The 19,182-nt window shown below is 49.5% G+C and overlaps 1 non-coding gene across 1 annotated transcript; it reads right to left on the bottom strand.

Moving 5' to 3' along the window:
- Nucleotides 1-17,204: 17,204 nt before the first annotated feature.
- TRNAF-GAA (transfer RNA phenylalanine (anticodon GAA)) lies at nucleotides 17,205-17,277 on the bottom strand. Its single transcript has one exon. It is a non-coding gene; the product is annotated as a tRNA-Phe (tRNA).
- Between the last annotated feature and the right edge of the window lie 1,905 nt (nucleotides 17,278-19,182).

Here is a 19,182-nt window from a genome sequence, read left to right as displayed (position 1 = left end):
AAGCCCGGAATACATGGAGCGTTTTTGAGGCGATTTTCGCCCGACGGCGCAGATTTGACGCCCGGCGTCAAGAAAAACGCCCGCCGCCTCCGATCAGGAACGGCTAGATTTTGACGCGGCGTGCGCGCGTCAGACGCTACCGGAAGTGCCTGCCGGACTCACTTCCGTCTGTATTCGGCGGCAGCGGCCAGCCGTCTCAGCGTCCCTTGAGCACTTCGCGCGCGTTATTCACCCTCCTCCTTTCTTACTTGCCAGATGGGGTGCACCTAGATTTTCCTCTTTATTTTCTGCTTGTCTTCTATGTCCCTCATCTTCATGAGCAATAATCTTTAACAACAGAAGACGCCGATGTGCCCCCATGGACACTGGCCTTGGTCACAAGAACAGAAGCGGCGTGTTCTCCCTCGCAGTTATCTCCCTGCTTGCCGTCCGCTCGAAGTAAATGAAAACTCTTCAAAACTGGTTTTCAGCAACGAGAGCCACAAGCAGTGCACAGAACAAAGCTCACATATAGTGTCTGCCCAATCCGCACCGCCATTTCAGTCGCACAGGGTCGCCAGACGAAACAGTTCTGGCCAACTCTCTCCGCTGAACATCCACAAAAATATCGAGACAATACTAAACATACCTGAAAATGTGTATAGACATAACTGTAGGATATTTATTGCCTAATTTAATAATTATAACACAAGCAAACAACATATAAGCATTGATCGTTCATTTAGTGGTGGTCAAAACATTTTTGCCTTGACTGGCCACACTGCGGCGGCGTTCGCCGCTTGTACGCCTTATGTAGCCTGGCCAGCGTCCCTCTGGCGCGTTTTTTTGTCTACGCGCGATAATCGCAGGAGAAAAACGCCCCATGTAGCCCCCGCTTAAGACATTTTTCAGTTTTCTCTTGACGTCTTACGGTTATCGACTTAGAGAAATTATTCGATCTATGAAAGTTGTGGCATTACACATTCACCTTTAAGGTGAATGAGTAATGAAAAGAAAAAGGAATACGGAACTCTGGAGCGAAACGCATAGTCATGCGCAACGCGAATTTTTCCGCTGGATCGTTGGAAATCGAAACTGACCATCCCCTTGTGCTCTTTGGGACCGTTGAGCAGACGAAACTCTCATATAGTAGATACAGTTTACACATCCGAATAGGCTTAGAGGCTGCAGCTCTGTCCACATTTCTCTTTGTTCATTCGTTCAGCAACATTGCGCATTACATGCACTCAGTGCCTTATACAAACATAACTCCCTTTGAATGCGACAGCATTTATGTAGTCGTTTTGAAAAAACCACGCCGTTTGAGTAACGAAATTCTCTGATTTTTCGAGAGGCCGTGACATCATTAGCACCGCCAAATATGAAAATCTGAGGACTAGGATTTTCACCTGCCGTTGGATTATCATACAGTATTATACTAACATGACCCACTTTTCCACTTTAATCTTCCTATAATTATCACTAATACGCTTAAGTTCACCCACTAATTCCCATGTGCTCCCATTATTCTACATCAATCCATTCACTAATTTCCCCTAATCCAGGAGTGCTTGCTGTTGGGCTAGTCGGTTAATCATAAATTTGAATGGAGCAAAAGAACAAACACAGGAAGACACGGAGACGGAAAGAGCGCCTAATTCACCCCAATCTATATTAAAGCATTAGCGTTAAAGACCACCCTTCCCTAGAAAATCCGGTGTCGGCGTTATGAACGAAAAATGACGGGCATGGGTCTGAAGGTGGCCCCACAGAGCAATCTAGGAGGCAGGGGGGTCGCCTAGGTCACGTGACCTTGCTGCGCCATCACAACCTGCCCACTGAATAGTCAGCAAAATGCCCACCGTGACAGGGGGCAGTTAAATTAATGATTGGTCTCTTGTGAAGAGCAAACTGGACCGCACGAGACCCACCGGTGGGAGCACCTGCCGTCGAAGGGCAGTGGCGCATCGCTTAACTGCTGCCCCCCAATGCCATGGAGGAGTATGAGGATACCCAGGGATCTACGAATGTAAAGTAAAGAATGACCTTTTGCATATACGGGAATTAACCCATACGCTATCGAGTCATAGGCGGAGCTTGTCTCCTCCAGTTTTATACGATAGCATAAGAGCTCCGGAGGGACGAAAAACCGATGGTGTCACAAACTTGCCACCTGCCAGGGTGGGTACACGGAAGAGCTAGCTGCGACCTGCCACCTCACACAACCGACAGGTGACAAAGTGGAGCGAGGGTAATCCCCTTTTCTTTTGCTACGGGACAGGGGGAGATACCGGAAGGTGGCTGCCGTTGGAAGAACCCTGTCACCTGTCAGCGTTGTTACACGTAGCGAGACCATAGTACATGGAAGTCAATACGTGTACCAACGCTGGCAGGTGACAGGGTTCTTTTAGAGGCAGCCACCCTCCGGTCTTTCCCTCTGTCCCCTAGGAGAACAGAAGGGTATCTCCACCGCTCCACTTTGCCACCTGCCAACCGTAGCAGGTGGAGAGACAATAGTACACTGGAGAGTAAACTGTGGCGGCAAAATGGAGAGAAATTCCCTGCAGCATGCAGCTCACAACGATGTTCTCACGCCATCGCAGTGTCACAGCTAACGGTAATTAGGCGCCCTCCATTTTGCCTTTGCGCATCCAATGCCTGCGCGCAGGAAAAACGCAAAATCGGCGGTCCGCTGCCGTCCCGCACCTGGGTGTCGGGCGGCGCCGTCGGTGGCGCTCCTCCGGCTCGGAGAACCGCGGAGCCGGCGGCCACCAGGTCGTCTCCGGTGACTCCCGTTCCGCTAAGCAGGCTGCCGGCCAGCTCCACGGGTTTCACGGCGCACAGTCCGAGCTCGTCCCAGTGGGACTCGTCACACCACAGCGGTAGGGGCTCGAAGAGCGCGCATCCCGTTCTGGTGGTGCCCCCGGCAACTACGTCGCTGCCCGACTACGCCGCCAACCAGCGACAGCAGGCAAGGCGCCGATCTTTGAACGACTCGTCGCCACCACTGGCCCAGACCCAGGATGGGCAAGGATCTCGCCCCTAGTAATCGTAGGAGGGAAGAGCACATATTTCGTCCCATATGAAGTTCTCCCCTTGCTTCGCGGAAGACATGACCGGAAGCCGCTCTTAGTAATGGTCATATCCAGCATGTAGCAGCGTGGTAACTGTACTCTACCCCGCCATGTCCCATATTGTAGAAAGGGTCGATACTAAAAGCTCAAAGTGACTGCGGCTGGCGGCCCAAAAGGAGCTGCACAAAGAATGTGGAAAGAGGGGTTTGGGGGTAATGCATCTCGCCCGCTAATAGGCATTTAATAGTTAAATCCCAACACTACCCTGGTTCCCAGAAAGCATGAACTAGAGGGCGCTGACAAAGTTCGATTTTTTTCCTCAGCGCCAAGGGGCGGGAGTCACTATTAGGTTTTCTGGAAAACGGCGATATTCAAAATTCCTCAAGTGCGCTTTTTCACATAACAACGGTGTCATAACGAAGACGGGCGACCGTGCACTTCCAGCTGGAAAAAAGCAGGTAGGGACAATGTTTGATTCCTCTATAATACGTTTCATGCATTCCATCCACGCACTTAACCCCTGTCTTGTGGTCATCGCAGTTCTGTTATAAAGAACTCCGCCATCTTTGTTATGGCAGCATCGTTATGTGGAAAGCGCACTTGAAGAATTTTGCATTTCCGCTCATGCATAGACACGACGCGATGTGACCGCCATGTTGCTGCTGCGCGCCACGGTCGCCTGCATAGGCGCACCGCGCAATTTACATAACATGGATAGAGTCTTTGCCACTAATTTCTCCACCCTTGTCGAAAGAATCGTCAAGTTCATCATCAGCCTGGCTTTATGCTTCTGTGATATATTTCTAAGCACTGGATCTCGTACAGTTGCTTAGGGAAAAATCTCGCTGATCCTTCATCCATCTTGAATTGCGGGAAGGAATCCGACTTAGCCGACGTCCTTTGCTTGTCTTGTCCATGTTACTACAGCGCTGTATTTCTAAGCAGCCATTAATTGACTGAAAATGCTGGTCCAGCTTAGGACTTAGAAACTTTTGTTGAAAAGTTTCACATCGTAGCTTTCATAAAACCACATATATTCAAGTGGTTTTGTAACTGTAGGAACGCTATACTTTTTGTCTTTTTCTTGAAGATTGTCTAGAATACAGTCACGCCTGAATATATACATATATATAACCCGGATATTTCGAATTATCGGCTATACCAAACGCACAGAAATAGCTGCCGGACGGTGCTGCAGAAACCAGCTGCACCTCAATTTCAGTGAGTGCCGGCATCAGGATTGAACATCTCATGAAAGGCAATGGCTAGTTCCAAACAGCCTTCCGCTGCCGCTTAGATGTGAAGCGCGTTGTGCAGGTGCGCCGCCAACACACCAGTCGGCGGCACGTCACCGAAAGAAGCACGTCACTAGCTTTGGTGCAGTGTATTCTTGCTTCAAGTTTGCATATAAGCTTATCTACTGCCATTTTTATATATCGAATTGTCGATATATCGAACTGTTCGCTATCCCCTTCGAGTTTGGTACAGCCGCGTTCGACAGTATATGCGTACACTGAGCTGTGGCTCAGCGATTATTCCGCAGCCGAACCGAAGTTTTCGTCCAAACACTAGCGAACTTATCACTCGGTGCCGTTCGACTTCTGCTTATGAAACAGGCTTAAAGAGAGTGAGTGGCTAAGGATGTGCGTGTTAGAGAACTGCGCTTGTCTAGCATAACCCCGCTTCTTGCTCAGAGTGCGCCACCTCCGGAGTTGCGAAAAGGGTCGAGTGCGAGCCGCGCTGCCGGAACCGGAAGTGCCCAGGAGGCAGCCAACAAGAAGGCGCTGCCAAAGCCCGGCCGACCCTGGTACTGGGAGACCGCCCAGAAGCTGTCTGTGACCGCGGCTGCACTCACGCTGCTGGTCATGGTGTTCCTGTACGCGGCCTTGATACTCCGCGACAACAATCGACAGGCGAAGGAGGTCCGCTTAAGCACCACCTTGTGCGTCACCGACGACTGCATCCGGCACGCCGCCAGCCTCAACGACGCCATGGACAGGTCAGGACGCCATGGGGTCAGGGTACGCTGTTTCAGGTGCAGCCAAACCTCGTTATAACGAAATGGTTTATAACGAAAGAATGGATATAACGAAGGATTGAAGGCTCTTCTTGGAAGCTCGGTCAACACTGGATATAACGAAGTTATGGCTATAACGAAGTAATCGCCGGCCCCTTCAACTTCGTTATTAGACACCTTTAGCATATTGTGTACAGTGTTACTGTTAGCGTTACCGGAGTACCGGGAGCCCGCCCACTGCCAGTGAGCCCGCGCTGATTGGTCGCGATGCGTGCAGCTGCCGGGTACGGGGCGCCATCTGGCGCCGCAGAGGCGATCTGCGCGTGCGCACTCGTGGTGGGCGGGCTCCCAGTACTCCGGTAACGCTAACGGTAACAAGGTATGCTAAAGGTGTCTATTACGAGGTTCAACTGTACGTAACGGGGTTCAGGCTGTAGCTCGGCGCGGTGGGGTGGGTATACCCAACAAGTTGGTGACGTGAGCCATATCGGGAGTGGCCGTATATATGAGCGGTCTTACGTGACAGCGGGGTGGCCAGGGAGATTGAGTGGTGGTGGAAGAGGCCACAAGTTAGGGAATTAGCTTGCGCTTCTCTAACGCAAGCAGATCGGCGGAGAGAGTGATGCAAGGGCGCCCCAGCGAGCACGGCAGTTTTGTTGGCAAGGTATGAAGCCACCACATCTATCGTGAACAAAAAAATAGACAAGGAATAAGGAAATGTTTCTTCCTTTCTTGTCTGGCAGTTCGCGCAAGCTATGTCTTTATATTCGAAATGCCAACTAGCCCAGATTTCTGCTTTTAACGGCTGGCAGCGAACAACTCTCCGACGAGCATCGCATACCCAACAATTTTGGACAAGAGCATTTTCGAGCGGGAAGCCGTTTATAAACGCACTTTTTTCATAAAATGTAAGATTTCACTATAACAATCAATATATCTGCAGATCACCCGGCGGCAGTCGATCTTGCATTTTCTGTCATTAACGTTTTTGCTATCGTCAAAGGCATTCTCCATTGGTTTTCTATGGCAGTCTTAACTGTTCGAAGCGATCGATGGAAACACTGTAAAAGAAAGATTCGGCTACATATCAGAAGAATGGACCCTTACCTTCAATGTTTCAATAACAGTATCTTATAATTTTCCAATTTTCGAAATTTTTATCGGAGAATGTTGGTGATGAGCCAAGCAACGCACCTTACGTGCAAAAATTAAGAGGAATTAATTAGTGCTGCAAAGGACTGCCAAGCGCTGCAGAAAGGGAGAGGACCTCTTGTGGAGGCATGTTCTTTTCGGCGGAATTTCACCAATTAGAATACGCAGCGCTTTGCTTCTTTAATTAACTACCAACTATAGCCCCGACTCCCGCCTTAGCCAGTATATATAGTGCCTAACTCCTCGCAAAGTATAACCAGTTTGAAAAGACGCGGATGCGCAAAGCACGCACATAAACCGGAAAAGTGCTGCGATACGAATTGAACGTAAGGAACAGCTGTCGCCTCCGCTTCTTGGGAACAGGGTATAAAGAAAAGACAGAAATTTATTTGTTTGCTCAGACCCAGATCCAACTACCGTGAAACACCGCTATACGACAGAAAGGTGTACAGCGAAGTCACCGATATAATGAAAAAAAGACATGGTTCCGCTTGAGGTTCCACGTAGTTACCTGCGACTACCGCTAAAAAAGCAGTAATTACAAATTTGAACGCCTCTAAATTTAAGGTATACGTTCGCACTACAGCATTCGGAGTCCAGGAGCGAAATGCCCCGCAGCGGCACACTTTCCGGCGGAAATCCCGGCGACGAGCGTGATCTGCTCGCTCGGTGCCATTTTCCTCCGACTGAAAAATCGCCCCCCCCCTCTCTCTCACTATATATATATATATATATATATATATATATATATATATATATATATATATATATATATATATATATATATATATATATATTGCAACGAAGACAGGACCGGCACAGATCCCAGTCTCAGCGAAGTCCAGCGCACAGCAGGGAACTCACAAGATGGCTGTCCGAACCACACACACACTTCGTATTTGTCCACCGGCACACGCACACTTCGTCTTCATCATCGGCGCGCTCCCATGAGCACGCGCCATTACCCCCTCCATCAAGGCGGCGGCCCGACGCCGGAAACGAACACGGACAGCAAAGGTAATGTTCGGTATAGACGGCGGACGGCAGAGAATACAGAGAGCTGTTAAGCTGGTAAAGCGGCGGGTTGCAGCCTGTCATGGTAGGGCTTCATGCGCACCACGTGGACAGTCTCGGTCGGATGGCGCCGACGTGGTGAGGAGGTCGTGTCCCGCGGAAAAACTTCGTATGTGACATCACTTATACGACGAACCACCTCGTACGGACCGAAGTAGCTTCGGAGGAGCTTTTCGGAGAGTCCGCGGCGGCGCACAGGTGTCCATACCCATTCAGAGTCGCCGGGCTCGTACCGAACGCATCGGTGTCGGAGGTTGTAGCGACCAGCGTCGATTTGTTGTTGATGTCGAATCCGGCACCTTGCGAGTTGGCGGGCTTCTTCAGCCCGCTGGACGAATGTGTCAACGTCAGCGTAGGGGCCGATGTCTCCGTCGTTGTGAGCAGCGGGTAGCATAGCATCCAGCATGGTAGTGACACACCGCCCGTAGACCAGCTGGAAAGGTGTAAGACGGGTAGTCTCCTGTTCTGCCGTATTGTAGGCGAAGGTTTAAATATATATATATATATACACTCTCAAGGTTCGCTTACACGCAATAAACATAAATACCCACGAGAGCAGCAGATTGGACAGCCGTCGCCGTAGCTCAGTTGGTAAGAGCACCGGACGCGATATTCGGAGGTCGTGGGTTCGGATCCCACCGGCGGCATGGTTTTCTTTCTGCTGCTTTATAAGTAGTTTTCTTTAAATAAAAGCTTAATTGAAGTATTTTTCTCCCACTAATCCGCACTATAAATTAAAAAAAAGACATTCCCCAATGCACCTTGGTTTCGGTGACTGTTGGCTTCCTTCATGTGTGTGTTTGTATATGTGTATATATATATATATATATATATATATATATATATATATATATATATATATATATATATATATATATATATATATATATATATTACACTAAACAATTTCGCACCCATAAGGGTGCAAATTAGCTTGTCCCCCGACGAACAACAATTGCAACCTATTGGCTGCTAAAGAAGGGTGCACAGTAGGGAAGTGTGCACTCCATGAGAGTTCAGTGGGTGTAATGCTTGCACCCTCATAAAGGGCACTATTTTTCCATAACACCTCTACGAATGCATGCTGGAAGGGTGCTTCATATTGATTCAGCCATGAAGCAAAAGCCTTGGTTTGACGCCCACCATCGAAACTTTCATTCGGTGCACCATTCCTGAAGGGTGCTGATCTCTGCACCTTTTCAATGCACCCACTAGGTGTTCATCCGGGGACAAGCTGATTTGCACCTTTATGGGTGCGAAATTGTTCAGTAATAGCCGTCCTCGGTGTCCTCGGGGGCGGCGAACTTCTCTCGGCCCTGACGCCGGACAGCTAAGTGTGAACGTACCATAAACTTGTTGCGCGAGGTTTAATCGCAAAGTATGCAGTTTCCTTCTTCAACACTATTGTCGCCGCTGTTGACGCAGGTCGGCACAGCCCTGCGAAGACTTCGAGGCGTTCGCGTGCGGCCGCCTTGAGCCGTCGCCTCAGCGGCGCAGCTTCGATTCGCGCCTGAGGCGCCACTGGCACATGCTGGACACGCACCTGCTGCTCACCAGCCGCCAACAGCAGCCACGTTTTGCGGTCATGCGGAAAGCGTTGGCCATGCTGAAAGCTTGCCTGCAGCGGGACTCGCTCATAGAGAGGCGCCTGGGAAAACAGGTTCGTGTTGGACGGGGGTTGGCTCTATTGATCGAGGGAGAGTCGTATACAGCAGAAAGCTGGGCTAGTTGGTGAGATACTGTAGTAACTACAGCAGCAAGTGGGCTAGTTAGTAACCTACTGCAGTAGAGCGGCAAGCTGGGCTAGTTCACATTGTAGAGTGGCAAGCTGGGCTAGTTAATAACATATTGTAGCAGAACGGCAAGCTGGGCTAGTTGGTAACACACCGTAGTAACTAAAACGGCAAGCTGGGCTAGTTAGTAACATACTGTATACAGTGTTGTTGCAAGCTGGTCTAGTTAAAAACGTATTGTAGCAGAGCGGCAAGCTGGGCTAGTTGGTAACATAATGTAGTAACTATATCGGCAAGCTGGGCTAGTTAGTAGCATATTGTAGCAGAGTGGCAAGCTGGGCTAGATGGTAACATACTGTAGCAACTTGAGCGGCAAGCTGGGCAAGTTAGAAACGTATTGTAGCAGAGCATCAAGCTGGGCTAGTTGGTAACATAATGTAGTAACTACATCGGCAAGCTGGCCTAGATGGTAACATACTGTAGTAGAGCGGCAAGCTGGGCTAGTTAGTAACATACTGTAGAGAGGGGCAAGCTGGGCTAGTCAGTAGCATACTGTAGCAGAGCGGCAAGCTGAGCTAGTTAGTAACATACTGTAGTAACTAGAGCGGCAAGCTGGACTAGTTTGTAACATAACGTAATAGAGCGGCAAGCAGGGCTAATTAGTAACATATTGTAGCAGAGCGACAAGCTGGGGTGGATGGTGGCATACTGTAGTAACTAGATCAGTTTAATAAAATACGTTGTGTGGCTAGCTGGTGATGGTAATTTAAGAAAAATGCATCACCAACAACAAGCCCCGCAGCATTAAGCGAACTTTCTTCTACTGTGGGTCCTTTCTTTTGTGTTTCTTCTGTCAAGCTTGACCCTTTGAAGATTGTGAGTCAGCGCACGTCCTGTCATTTTATACATTCGTCTATATGTAGCGCTGTTTAATTTTAAGAACTAGACTGGCTAGCTGGGCTAGTTGGTAACATACTCTATAGTAACTCTAGTGGCAAGCTGGACTAGTAGCTGGGATAGTTGGGCTATAGTTGGCACGCATCCTGTCCACTTCTGCTCCTGTTGCCAGTGTTTTATAGCGAAGTTACCCCATTTCCAGGGAGAGTCGCCTTTTTCACAATATGTGGCACCCTCTAAGACTACTCAAAAATTCGTCTGCTCCGCAGAAAACGTTTTAGAAACAAACGTACGCCTGTGCCGCAGGAGATATCCGCTTCTATAAGGCGCCAACTGAGCATGCTAAGTGGCAGACGTGCTCTTGCAGCTGACGCCATCTAATGACTCTGTCGTTAGCACGCCTGCCGTGGTGGCTCAGTTGTTAGGGCGCTAGGCTACTGAGCCGGAGCTGACGAGTTCGAACCCAGCCACGGCGCCGGTGTATCGACGGAGACGAGAAGGAGGAGGAAAAACTGCTCTACACATTATTCATCATCATCAGCAGCAGCAGCCGGACTATGCACAATGCAGGGCAAATGCCTCTCCCAAGTCTCTCCAATTCACCTTGTGCTTCGCCAGCTGCGCCCACCGTATGCCCGCAAACTTCTTAATCTCATCCGCCCACACATTATTAGATTGGACCTATTTAGCGGTCCGATCCATATTTCAGGAAGCCGTTGGCTGTAGCTGCCCTCATGGCCCGTTCGACCAGCCACTTGAGGTGATCAGAGTTAGGCAGGGCGGCCCCCACTGGTTCATGGATTGGTTGGGGATAAGGGGGACATTGGGGACTTGAAGTCACGTGGTAGGATGGGAGTGGGTCCTCCTCACTTTCAAGTCATTGTTTTAAGGTCCGTGTGGAGGAGTTGTAAAGTGATGAGCGCGTTTATGTTTTACGGAGTACATGTTCTTCGAGCCTAGTGGTGTGTTGGGGGGATGAGGGTATTATGGACTGTCTGTGCGGTATTTCAGGGTGAGTTCGCGCTACGAGAGCTGGGTTATAGTTCTGGTTCGGTCAGGGTTAGGTGTTGGCTTCGCCTGCGTCAATAAACTCTCTACACAGGCCCTCCTGGATTTTCTTCACGATCGAGGCCTACCGTGGCCAGAGGAGCCGACCACGGGTCTCGCGTCCAGGCCGCTACATGTGCTCTTGGACCTGTCTATCAACTTTGCCGTCGACATCTGGTTCAGGCTGACCTTCGTCAGGCAGCGCTCCGGCAACAAATTTCACTTTAGGTACGACCTTCATCAAAAGTTTAGAGTCACGAACACCACCGAGGCAGATTGCCTGGTCATTTCTAGGCCTATAGCATACATCTCCACCCTCCTCACAGACAACACGACCATCTGTATATAGGCTCCCAAGCAGCATACAGACTCTTCAGTACAGGCACCGTTCCTTCATCTTCAGCCCACATACTAACTATATATGCTACCAGCACCACAGCAACAAGTGACCATTGCTTGAGGCCCTGGCCATGAGGGCATCCTCGGAAATGAGCGTGTTCATGCGTTTGCCCGCGAACTTAGCGTTCGCACGCCTGTGGGTGGCCTCCCAAACCCACAAACATACACTCACTTCCAAAACGAGCCTCTTGGCTACTACACTGTCATACAGCACTACAGTCAAAGCCGCGTGATATACCCTTACAGACCAATTACAGAGCATACATTACCGACAACTTCAATCTCATTCCCGTACCCTCATTTAGCTCACTTGTTCCACCCCAGCCACTTCCCTTCATACTGTACCGCCGGTGAAGCCAGCCCCCCCCCCCCCCCCCTTTAACATTACATCTGGTCTGGGCATGCCCACATCCCATCTACATGTGTACCATACATTCACACACCCACCTCAACCACCTGGGAGACCGCCCTTCTGGACATAGTGAACAACGAAAGCTGATTGACCGGGCTAGGCTGCAGGGGAAAGGCAGAGGGCTCCTGGACTGAGGAGCCCTCTTTGGAAGGTTTTTGAAGCTTTAATAACAAAGGTTATCCTCCTCCTCACAGGGTTTGCTTCGGGACTATACTGTGCTGTTCATCACATCTCATCAGCGCTCCAAATACCTTGAAGGTTAAAGGCAAGTTCGCCCTCATATTTAAAGTTAGAACTTCCGCCGGTTCTACAAGAGCTCGGCTGCACGACATAGAAACAAGTCCCTCGGACTCTTGCTCTTGGTACAGGCTGCATGTACTAACACTGAGGGATGCAGTGACATCACTTCTAAAGGTGGCAAAAAGCTGTAAAAGACGAACACTGAGGAAGAACGGTGCGAAACAACCGCTTCTTTCATCTGGCTTTATTTGCAGGTCAAGGCAGAAAACATAAGAAAACAAAAAAATGCAGGAGACACAAAAGCTCCGCGTTAAGGGTATGGCGCGATAGCGTAATGGGTTAATTCTCATATATTCAGAAGGTCATTCTATACATTTTACATTCATAGATCTCTGGCAGTCCTCATACCCCTCCTGGCGCAATGGTGGAGCGGGTAAGCGATGCGCTACTGCCCTGCGATGGCAGGTGCTCCCAGCTGTGGGCCTTGTGTGGCAGGCTACTCTTCTCGGGCGACCAATAATTTAACTGTCACCTGCCACGGTGGACAGTTTGCTCACTACGCGGTGGGCAGGCTGCGACGCCGCCGCAAGGTAACGTCACCTAGGTGGCTCATCTGCCTACTAGGTTGCTCTCTGTGAACCACACGCCAGAGCCGCAGTCGTGATTTTTCGTCGACACCGGATTTTCTGAGGAACGTGGCCGTTATCGCTATCGCGTTAAAGCTCAATGGGTGGTGGTGGTGGTGGTGGTGGCGGTGAAAAATATTATTTGGTGGAAAAGAGTTTGGGAGCCACAGAGTGGCCCCGCTACATGGTCGGCGTCCTTAGTCCGGAACACCGCATGACGAGGCCCCGTCTCGCGCACGTTTTACCAGAGCCCTTTGGGACTCAAGCGAGGAGCTGATGATGAGGGCAGTCTCGATCCCATGCCTCTCGGGAAAGGGTAGTGGAAGGGGGGAGGTGGGGATTTTGAGCACATGCCCACACTATGTGAAAGATATCACAGGTGTCCCTACAGTGCGGGCATCGCCCATCCGTGTTAGGATCGTAATGTTTGATTGCTACAAATTGCTCCATGACAGAGTAGAGTACCTGTCTGCAGGTGCCTTAACGTTCGCTCTTCCGTCTTACTCAGCCCTTTTTCAGGGGCCGGGATGGTACTCGCTTGAGCCGCACGACGAAAATGCATGAGCGGTCGCCGTTAAGAACAACGCTCGCTGAGCACAAAGACCGATTTCTTTTTAATTTCTTCATTTTTCGTTCTTGGCGTCTTTTTTCTCGCCCTTTTCTTTCAACGCCGCGACATCGGTCATTCTCTATATTATAAATTCATGTAGATCCCCGTGAGTCTTCGCACCACTCCTGGCGCATGGGTGCAGCGGTTAAGCGATGCGCCACTGCCCTCAGATGACAGATGCTGCAATCGGTGGGCCTTTTGCGACCGAGGTTTCTCTTCCCGGGCAAACACTCGCGACCAATCAATTGAACTGTCACCTGTTACGGTGGGCAGTTTGCTCACAGTCCAGTGGGCAGGGCTTCACCTAGGGCTTCACTTTCTCCGAGACATGTCCCCAGTAATGCTCACGCATTAAAAAAACAAACAGGACATCCGCAATTGAACCTGTAATCAATCAATCATTTCATTCCCATCTTGCAATACAGATGGAGGAGTTCAGAAAAAAGCTGCCAATGAGCAGCTTGACGAGCCTACAAACCTAATGTTCAGCAGGAAGGCAGTACTGAAAGTTACCCAATTTTAAAACGAAGACAAATACACCAAGGAATCCCCAAAGAACATATATAAAACATCAATATGTACACATAAGTAAACTTAAGCAATGTCATTTAAATACATGCTGTGAAGTTCTCGGCGCGAACAGGAAAACAAATCGAAATTAATGAGAGCATAACTGTTAAGAGACGGAAGAGTTTAATGAAGGCATTCTTTTCCTAGGCTCAGTCGAGGTGTCGGCACTAGCCATTCCTCGCCATGCAAGAGCGCTCCAATGCACACTTTCGCATTACAATGCACTGACTGTGATTAACACTCGGAAGGTCTTCTTGTTTGCTTTTTGTCTTCGCTAAAACGATCGTTTCTGACGACAGTGTGCTGTGCACAAACATGACGAAAAGCGGTGCCTCTGCATCCATTTGAACACTGCCTTTGGAGCCCAGGGAGCCCCTGGTGTCCCTGACGCTCATCGAGGAGCTCCGCAAGCGGGACGGACCCGACGGAGGCCGCTCGCGGGTCGACTCCCTACTGCTGCAGCTGCAGAACGCCACACTTCACGCCGCCTTCAAGGCAGCTCAAAGCGGCGGGGAGGACCGCGTGTCGTCTCTGCTCGAGGGCGAACAGCGAGTGGCGAGGGCGCTGCGCGAGGCGCTCGACAGCTCAGCCGCCGAGGGTAACCGGCTCGTCAAGCTGACCCTCAAGCACATGGCTTTGCTCACAGCGGCGTTTCCAGGTGATGCTTTGCAAACAAGAGCGGTGGTATTCATTTGTACAGTCTTTGTCATAAATATACAGCCCACGGAGTCTGCTTCTGGGCCCTGCATCGCGGCTCCTCTTGCATATTGAGGGACCCTAATCTCACGAAGGCGGGAGGAACTTGTGTCGTTAAACCTCCCAAGCTTAGGGCTGTCAGATGAGCGTAAAGGGGCTGTGAAAGGGGATCTCAACAAAGATGCGATGTGCCCAGGATGCTAAAGAACGCCCCTTCACAAATATCCTCCAGCAAGAATTTTTTAGATGCGTTTTGTGGAAGCTGAGTTATCTGCAGTCAAAATTCGAATTTCCACGTCTTCGCGCCTTTCCCTCTCTTCTCGTCAACTTTTGCACGCTGAAATGTCGGCGCTCCTCCATGCCGGTCCCTCGCACTCGCCTCCTCCGCCGGCTGCCGACGAGCGCGAACCAATGCTAGCGGTCCGCTGCTGACGTAACGAGCGCGTATTCTGGCGAAAGCCCAGCACCGCAGGTCGCAGCTAGGCGCGGAAGCGGGAGTTTTAAAAATTGTATTGTAAATTATCGATTCGCTTTTGAGGTCTTCTACGCGGCATGAACGCTCGTTGGTCTGTACTCTATATAGAGCGAGCATTTTATAGACAACCTCAAACACCCTTCTCAGCGACCCTTTAAGAGCCCCTCTACACAGCTTGGAAGCAAACCCCTTGGGTTGCTTATTTTTGACAAAGACTGTATACATTGCGCCAATCCCACAGAGAGTGTTCGGAAAGTTGACCAGTTCCACACACACAAAAAAAGAAAGATTGGTCCTTTGAGCAAAGGAGCCGCGTTATTCATCTGAACGTTGTCGTAATGCGTCGAATGTTTTTTTAATGCTCCGCAAATTGCTCCAGGGACGGAAGATTCGAACCGCAGACCACTTTGCGAGGAATATGTGGCGCCAGGTTAAGGCGGTGGATCATCCGCATGCGTGGTAGAGCAGCGTCGTAAGGGAAGTGATGAAGGATGGAGTGAAATTAGAAAGAAAGAGTGAGGATAGTGGAGGGCTCCGGATTATTTGACATCACGCGTGCAGTACCCGCGCGTCCTTCGCGTTTGAAAATTGGTTTTTGAGGAACTGAAGTGGCGCATTATGTCTCACATCTCGATGGACACCTTAACCGCGCCGTAAGGAACTTGGATAAAGAAGGGAGTGAGAAAAGAAAGGAAATGGTGCCGTAGTGGAGAGCTCCGGTAAAAATTTCGACCACCTGGCCATGTTCGCACTGTACACGGGCATCTAGCATTCCGTCTCCATCGAAATGCGACCGCCGGGACCAAATCAAATAATTCGTTATTAGGTACAAGGGCATTATAAGTACAGTCATTATAGTGTACAGACGACGTATAGGAAAGTTAGACTGTAACGAAACTCTCGGTAGATTAATCACTAAACGAAATTACAAACCAGCAGCAATAAAGTTAGACATTTATGCATTACCAACGCAAAATAGCTTTTCATCACTTTTTTTTTTCATTCGAAGCGGCCCGAGTTAAACAGGCAGAGAAGCAGACCCTGAACAGTTGGCAGCGGTGTCCTTGTTCCATCGACTATCGTTGCTGTTGTGTGTTGCAAAGTTCGATCGCTTGTGAAAATCTGCTAACATTCGGTGCCAGTGCAGCTTTGCGGAGCTCTCAGACTCCGAGCTGGTCGCCATTTGTTCAAAAACTGAAGCTGATTCGTTGTCATGAAAAAAAACAAACTGTGCAGCATAATACTTAGGTGAGAAGGTTACAATGAAAACAGACAAGCTTGGCTTCATAAAAATAAAAATCTCGCAGTTCAAAACTTGTTCTGGTATCTGTGAGATTTTTCAACCGCAAGCATCATGGCACGCAAACTGGGCCGCCTTTTTTTTTCTTTTTGTAACGCCAACTAAGAATAACACTTTCTGATTGAAGACATAGATGATGGATTAAAAATAACTGCCCCGTAACGATATCCCACCTAATTACTTATCCCGTCATGACATGAAATCTTTTTTTTTTTCTGTTCGTATACGCGTAGATAAGATCGCTCAGAAGAGAGTTCGTCCCCCCCCCCCCCCCCCCCCCCCCCCATTTGGCAGTTTATCCTCTTCGGTTTTCTGTCCCGAAGCCTTGTTAAAGTCTTCGGTACTAGTGATATACAATTGCAGTAATGTTACACAAAATGAGGTAAGTACAATAAACAAGTGTGGGCGCGTGATGACGATACAGCCATAACGCGGTTTTTTTTTATGCTCCTAAAATGCCAAATAACACGCGAAACAATTTATGTTATCTTGTTTTCTTTTTGTCCTTTGACACGCTGCATGCCTATTTACGAACAACAAATGTCACGCACGTTGCCATTACTTCGAAGCGCTTCGAGGAATAGCGAGTAAAAACATGCACCTCGCCATGGCACTTCTAAATAGGCCGACACCTGGTTTCCGCATTCTACATGACACGTCTGCTACGGTACAGAAGCTTGACGTGAAAAGACGTTTGCGTTTTGTGTTACAACCACTGCCATTGAAAGCTGTTCGCGTTTCTTATTTTTCTTCGGCAAAAATACGCATGGCATCAGTGCCGTTTACGTTTCCCACGTTTTGTGGACAATGAAAATACCATATCTTATCACGAATGTCTGCCCCACACGAGAAAAGTAACCCACATTACTGTAAAGTCCTTAAAAAAAAAAAAAAAGTCACTCATGCCGAAACCCGGGATCGAACCAGGGACCTTTAGATCTTCAGTCTAACGCTCTCCCAACTGAGCTATTTCGGCAGATGCTTGACGGCACTCTACACATCAACCCAGTCCATGAGACGGTACTGAAATGGGCACAAGCCTGTTTTCATCGTTCAGTTTTTCGCGTGTCCATGTTCTCGAAGCTGACGTCTTGTACTCGCAGACATCCACAGTTTAAGATTCCTAGGCTTTACGGTCAGACGTAATGTGTACTTCTGCTTATCGTGCCAGTCGATCAGAAAAACGCGGGTTTGCTCATTCGCGAGCAGTTAGGCGGTGAATTCTCAATTTTTAAGCTGTCATTCAAGCAAACCAAACCTGCGAGCTTCGTCTCATTTGATTTCACCCTTAAGCTTCGATTTATTCACAGCAGCCGCAGTTGAATGGATATTGCCACAATAAAGGAGGCTTGATAAAGAACGGCATCTTCGATACACGATCTCGTTCAATGTTGGCACTGTCTAACTCAATTTTACTGCAGAAAATGAAAAGTTAAGGCGTGCGTGAGGAAGGGTGCATTAATTATGTGTTCAATGTGGCGATCTCCGTCGAAGTTTCCGATCTCACGTGAAGAGTGTTTCCTGAGACATTGAGATCGCTTTTTTTTTTTTCAACAAACGGGGCGAAATTCACATGTTGATGTACACGCCGATCACCTCATTTAACGAGATTTCAAGCTCTTGACTTCCATCGAAATACGGCTCGGACTAGGACCCGCACCCCGGTCGATGGCGCAGCAGGGACCTTTTCACGGCCGCCGCCGCAACAGGCTTTTGGGTTGTGGGAAAAGTAGGAGGAGAGTGTAGGAAAGGGGGACGGATACACTGAACCACGCAACAGGCTTTTGGGGTGTGGGAAAAATAGGAGGAGAGCGTAGGAAAGGGACGGATAAGTACACCGAACCACGCAACTATCCTGAATGTTGACACATGACTGCAACAGCCCAGTATCAAATGAGGCGACCATCGAACACCTTTGTGAAAGGTCTACGAACGCCGGATCACGAATTAAATGTGTCAAAAATAAAAGAGAAAAGAAAGGAACACAAAACATGAGGCTTTCATCTCATTTTCCTATTGGATGTTACCCGTCAGTGGTTATGGCTCTGCTGGATATATCTCTTCCATTCCCACCTCCACCTTTATTTCTCCTATCCCATCCATGCAGGCTCCCAATCTTCGTATCCTCCCCGTCCCGACAAACATGTCCCCCGTCCTGCAGCACCATTCCCCTCTGGGGCTGTCATAAACATTCGTAATGAGGTAGCTTGGGAGTCCCTCCTTCGAAGCTCGAAGACCAACTCGAAGCTATCCGCCTGGCGACCGAGGCCTCGAAGAACCAAGCGGTTCGCCACACACGACTCTAGGCGCGGAGCCCCTTCCTCCCTCCTGAGTCTGCGTACCTGAGTTGGGGAGGCAGGAGTGCCTCCTATATCGGTGGACAACAAGGTTTTTTTCTCTCTCTTTGATACCCAGGGTGTGGCCTACAGGGATGCCTCTTTCGTGGCTCCTGCGGCTACGACTTATACGATCTCCACCTCCCCGCACCTGAAACCCACACCAGCGGGCCGTACCTGCAGCCTCCAGACGCATTGTCCCTCAAGGTCCTCGCCATTGCACATGCCATCTAGTCATTTGCCCTCCTTCCCTCTCTCCAAGAGTACACAGTCTATTCAGACACTTACGCCGCTATCCGCCAAATACAGAACCAGACCCTGCCCCCTTCGCTGCAGCAGGAGGTCGAACGAGTGGTCTCCGCCCTACAGCCTCCTATCGTTTTCCTCCGCTGGGTCCCGGGCACTCAGGGGTTGACAGCAATGAGCTGGCGCATCAGTTCGCCCGCAACACTCTCTACCGGGCACCGTTGGTCCCCTGGCCGAAGTCCTCGGAGCAAGGTGGAAGACTCACCCTGTGCCGCACCATAAAGAAAGTATATCTCGAG

The sequence above is a fragment of the Amblyomma americanum genome, chromosome 8, assembly GCF_052857255.1.
Source record: "Amblyomma americanum isolate KBUSLIRL-KWMA chromosome 8, ASM5285725v1, whole genome shotgun sequence".
Lineage (NCBI taxonomy): Eukaryota > Metazoa > Arthropoda > Arachnida > Ixodida > Ixodidae > Amblyomma > Amblyomma americanum.
Note: the sequence above shows the minus strand (reverse complement) of the source record. Positions and strands in the feature narration are given on the sequence as shown.